Below are 6000 nucleotides of genomic sequence, written 5' to 3'. Positions count from 1 at the left end.
TCAAACAGGAAACATATGTCGGGAGAAGTGGCCAATCAGTATGGGAAAAGGGGTTCTGGTACTCGGATAGTTATAGGTATAAATGTCTCAGATGTTGTGGGTTTATGAGGAACATGTGGGCATTGGAAGGTAAAAATTAAGTTGGCGAATAATTAGGTTACTCACGGACAAGATACATATCAATACAAGATGATAAAAGGATAGAGATGATAAATAGCAAATTTATTTTCGGTACTATCACGAGCCGCGGCGGTACGCCCCATCCTGGTGGGATCTAGCAGCCGGGAACGTGGTCTAGTTCTATGCTCTGTTATTATTCTTTGGGATTATCCTTTTGGCATAGATGTAGGAAGGTGTAGGGACATCCTCCAACTCCAAGGGGGGCTCTCATATGATTTAAACTGGTTAATTTATATTTTTATACATGCTTCCTGGTTATGTTATTACCTATGCTAGGTCTAGCTAGTAATTAATTAACTGCCTCCTGAGGCTGATTGTCAGCCCTGTCCTCCTCTGTCCTGATTGGCTCTTAGTACTATTTAAGGCAGTGAGGTCTGAGCCTCACTGCCAGTTATAGCGTTCTGTTCCACTACTGCTGCCAGCTCCTGTTCCTGTCTTTGGTGTTGAAACCTGTGATTGATTACCCGTGTATGACCTTTGCCTGTTCCTGGATTATAAACCTATGCTTCTGACCCTGATCTATTGCCTGTACCCGGATTCTGAACATCTGCTAGTGACCCTGACCTATCGCCTGTTCCTGGATCCTGAACCTCTGCTAGTGACCCTGACCCTTCTGCCTGTACCTGACATTCTCTCTGGTGCTCTGTCCAATCCGCTGATCTCTGGCCTGCCGCTACTCCGTGTGCTACCTCCTGTACCTGTGCGCTACCGTGTTAGCATAAACTCATACTACTCTGAGCATAAGACCTGGGGACATCCGAGTACCTGTGAGCATAATCAGTCTCTACAGGAAAGGCGGCTGCTAAAGGTGAAGACCTCTTCTACCTGTTCTATGAGTTTATGCTGCACCGGTGGCCATAACAGGTATTAACCAGTATCACTTTATTACAACTAAACCATATAAAAGAGACATTATCATTAACCAATAAAGCAATTACCAGCAATATAGTTGAGAAAAACAATCCATAACTACTGTTAAACATTTAATAGACTTTTGTGCAGGGTGGAACATCAATGAGATGTCTTCATCTGGGGATTCACCACTAATTGCCACTGATGTGTTGGCACAAGAAAGAGATCTTGCGTTAAATATGTTAATCACGACTCACATAGAATACTGCAAACTGTACAGTAGGCCCACCAAAATGCCCCTCCTGAGATGGTATAGATTGATAATTAATATTTGCAGCAGTTGTCTTACACCCATGGTCCTCACTTTTGCCCATACTTCCCTTCTCTCCCGAAAGGTCCAGGTGGTTCCAGATTTTAAGGCAGTCCGTGGACTCTCTAAGAGCACACTCCTTCCCGGGTGCTGTGCAGAGACCAGGCTTTTGACGCTATTAGCATCATTATGCACCGCCCCTGACGAGCAATTGCTGCAAATAGCGGCATTGTATGACAGGGGATGGGGTCATGGTAACAAGATTGCGTCACTACGCCATCTCCCCAATTGTCACATGACAACCCCTCCTGGATCTCCCAGAGGGGAGACTGGAAAGTTGGCAACTATGCTTTTGTCTGAGCATCACTTTAGGAAATGGCTCATCCAATAACTATAATTAATCATCCTGTAAGGAGGAATAATAAGTTATAATGCCAAGAAAACTATCTATTCATGGTACATACGTGTCTGCAGATTTTTTGTCAATTTTCGTAAAGTCGACTCTGTTAGACAAAAGTAAAAAGTTTTTAAAAATCTTCAAACATGTAAAACAAATGTTAAAGCAGCTTTCCAACTTCTATTTACTTTAGGTTGCTTACATAATTTTCAGCAACATTTACTATATACATTGCTTATTTTTCTGCCTTTAGTCTGTACCCTTGAGCCATATCTTTATATCATTTAGCAGAGTTCTTTGTTTTTATTTCCCTTGGATACAATAAAAACTGTGTTTTGGATACAACTGTATCTAATGTAAATAGTAAAGCAGAGCAGTATTGTGTCCTAGAGCTACAAAACTAAACACTGTGGGCCTGATTCATACTCGGACATAACGTGCATGTAAGTTGTGTGTTTTTAAGTGCACGGAACTTGTGCGTAGTTCCGACTATATTCAAATCCAAATCTCAAGTTTCCATCTGACTCTGGGTGTAAGCGCGCTCTGTCTAAACAGTACTTGTCATAGGTAGACACACAGAACAGACTGCAGTACACGTACATGTGTAAGTACAATAAAAACTTATACTTTAGCAAAATATAAAATAACAACTTTTAACAGTATAATTATATATATAAATATATGTTATTAATATAATATTTAAAATAGTTTTTTTTACATTAATTACATAATAAATATAGTTTCAATGAGTACTGTGCTTACAATGCGTTTTAATAGTATATCTTAGTTACATACAGTAGTTCTGTGGTAGCTAGTGGCACCCATACTTGTAATTTCTAAACCAAAGACTATGCCGTGTCAGTCATCACTGTCAGCATAGTCGGCAGTTACATCTGTCCTGTAGTGGGTGCAAAAGATACGGCTGAAAACAAGCGCACTTCCTACAAACACAGGGCTTGAATCGGTTGCATCATCGTCGTAAAGCCCTAACTGAGCATGGCCTACATTAGTCTACACCTTCCCTCCCCTGTTCCACCTCTGTAGTCATGATGAGTCAAAAGGGTCATTGCATTCATTGGCATAATGTCCATTTGTGTTTATGCGCAGTACAATTTCACGCAAAATACGCTACGTATATGGACAATTCACATCATTCAGGCCCCACCCTGCTATGCAAGGACGTGAGACGTCACAGAACTGTGGGCCTGACAATGTGAATTGCAGCATCAAGAAGGGATAGGGTAATGCGATATTGTATTTCCTACTAACACAGTCAGTCTACTTCTCTACGCTTTGTCTACGCTAATGTCGGTCATAAGTATAGACACTTGTGTGCCTGACATCTGGTGCTAATGTTACTAGGAGTTGGTCGCATCTTGAGATGAACATATGTACGTAAACAGTGTATGCAAATAGTAGTGTGCACCTAGCCAATATGACACTGAACATATTGATAACACATGATAACATGGTATCCTTAAATACATGCCCACCTTAAATACATACTTTTTTATACTGTATACGGCATTAGAACTGTACCCTGAATATAAACTCAGGGTGTACAACAGTCATTGGTCAATAGTATAAACCAGCGACTCTCTAGGGGATAAATCGACAAAAACCTAGAATTTTGGCAGCTATAGTATTGTACTCTGATTCCTTTTAGGGAAAGTAAAGCAAAAAAAGGAGTAACCTTGCACCTTGGCAAAAACATGTTGCATTGGAGGGGAGGTAAATTTAAAATGTGGGGACAGATTTATAGTTGGGGTAGGGCATGTCCTGGATAAACTTTAAATTTCAGTATAAAAATAAAGCTATCAAGTATTTGTGTGCAATATGAAAAAACAGCCAGTATTTAATTTATATGCAAAATATTAAACTAATTTGCACCCCCTGCTTTGTAACATGGTTTGTCCAGGAGAAACCGTACTTGTGACTGGATGGACCTCCTATGCCTCCCTGTCCGTGTTTACTGGGGACTGGCTGGGCTTGCCTTGGCACCGTCTCCTATCTGTGTGCCAATTGCACCCCTCAATTTGCAGTAGGTGGGGCATGCTGCTTCTACCACTAGGCTCCTTCACCGATGCCTAGAGTCGCTTCCTTCTGGGTAGCTTTTGCTGCTACTCTACCCCCTCGCTGCGCACCTGGTACCCCTGACCTCTTCCTTTAGATCAGGGTTCAGGTTGGATGGTTCCCCCTGGCTATCAAACTGGCCATTGCTGCTAGGTAGCGGGCAGAGCGTTGGTACTGGAATGCTGGGTCCAGTGGTGGATCTACCATTGGTGCAGCAGGTGTGGTGCACCGGGCCCATGGAGATAATAGGGCCCGCTGCATGGGGAACTAGTAAGCTGTGGGCCCCCATTACTTCCTCCCCGCTTCCCTGCAGCAGGGCCCACAACTCACTAGTCCCGCCTCTAGCTGGGTCCCAACTTCAGAACAGCCGGATAACGGATTAGATTGGTCTAATCTGTAGCTCACAGGAATTACAGTAAGTATTCCTACCTGATCCAGCCACAGATCTCCTTTTTTGTCTTACTCTCCTTAATTAATCAGGCCCTACGTTGTCATCATACTGTGCAGGGGAAATACTGCAGAGCACACATACTACATAGTTCCTCATGTTGTCTCTGAGTAGGACATTCGGTCAATGGCTAGACATTCATTTGTTTGAATATTCAATTGTAGACAATATTATTAGGTCGACAATTTGACTGATGACAGTATTATAAAGTGTCACCCAAAATAAAAGATACAAACAATAGAGTACACCATTATTTTGTCAGAAAAAAATCAACTAGTGTAAGAATATGCTAATGTTAATCTGGTTTTCCCATATATGAAATGTCCAAGTAGTAAAATATAATAACATAATTACCGGTTTTCAGGTCTTGCCTCTGAAAAACAAAATTAATAATTTAGAATATGTTTACTGAAAACATTTGTATAAAATTGTTAGGCTGCTAGTGGTCAGATAACGAACCTGCAGAACTAATAGACGGAGGTCTTCACCTATAGCAGCCGCCTTTCCCGTAGAGCTAGACGCGCTCACAGGTACTCGGATGCCCCCAGGACTTAACTCCAATGTAGTGTAGGTTCTTTATACTAACCGCAGCGCAGTCCCGGAGACAGTACAGATGGTAAAGGATGGTCAGACGAAAGCCAAGGTCAGGGGTCACTTGCAGGGTAGAAAATGGTCAGAAAACATGCCAAGGGTCAAGGTCACAAGCAGAACAGCAAAATCCAAGACAGGTCAAAAGGTCAGGGTCACAGGCAATAAGGAAAGGTCCAGAAAACAGGCAGAAGGTCAGAACAGAAATCCAGCAGAGTATCCAGAGCAGGTCAGCACAAGTACAAAACTAAGAAGCTATAACCGACAAGGAGGTTAAGCCCTCCCTGCCTTAAATAAGGCCATTGGCCAATCAGGGCTTTGCCCTGTAACAGACCACAGGAGTAGGTAAGGCCCTTAATTAATTAGTTTAATCAGCCCACAGGCTGTATTTGTTGCAGCACATGCGCCCGGCTGCTCTGTAATGCCGGGGTTTTAGAATTTTCGACGTCTGACCGTTGCCTTGGCAACAGTCGGGCCGCAAAACCAGAAGTGACGCCCTGGTCATCATGGCGACGGCGCGGATGTCGAAACAGAGAGGAGGAGAGTCGCGGCGGTGCCCGTGGCTCCTGACAAAAATCAATGTGATTTAGTAATGTTACTGACATAAACTAGTGTAACACACCCTAACAGAACGTACCTTTTACAAATATTGTCCTCACCTATAAAAGTAAGAAAAAATGAGTAAGTACAGAATGAACATAAATACTTAAACATGTAAACTGCCTTTCACCATTCCCATATGTTAAGTAACTTACATGAGGCGCTTTATCCATTTTTTACTTCACACTGCAAATAAAAAATGCAGAATGTTATCACATACAGAAAGTCACATCACATATATGGATGACCTTATGGGTTTTTGCCCTATGTGGATGAATTTGGTGTTCGGGGTAAGGGGGGTTTATTATAATTGCAGCATTCTAAGGAAAGTCTGGCATTCAATCAAATTCTTCATTTATCCATCATTTATGATGCACCGTAGGCGACCCTAACTAACAGCATTTTTCAGTGTCACTGAACTCTGCAGCACATTGCAGTTAGTGACTTGACTGGTAAGCAGCAGCAGGCATCAGAGTCATATCCTGTCTCCGAGCATGGTACAAGCCTGTCCTGATCTAGTAAACACCAAGTACCAAAAAGAAACCAATTTTA

General features: G+C 42.3%; 1 long non-coding RNA gene across 1 annotated transcript in view; it reads right to left on the bottom strand.

The window, feature by feature from the left end:
- Positions 1-1806: 1806 nt before the first annotated feature.
- LOC142112057 (uncharacterized) overlaps positions 1807-6000 on the bottom strand; it is a 63005-nt gene continuing 58811 nt past the window's right edge. Inside the window, exon 3 of the long non-coding RNA XR_012681140.1 lies at positions 1807-1845. This is a non-coding gene — a long non-coding RNA (uncharacterized LOC142112057). The remainder of the gene's footprint in view (positions 1846-6000) is intronic.

The sequence above is a fragment of the Mixophyes fleayi genome (genome assembly GCF_038048845.1).
Source record: "Mixophyes fleayi isolate aMixFle1 chromosome 9 unlocalized genomic scaffold, aMixFle1.hap1 SUPER_9_unloc_2, whole genome shotgun sequence".
Classification (NCBI taxonomy): Eukaryota; Metazoa; Chordata; class Amphibia; order Anura; family Limnodynastidae; genus Mixophyes; species Mixophyes fleayi.
This window is presented reverse-complemented; position numbering and strand designations above follow the sequence as displayed.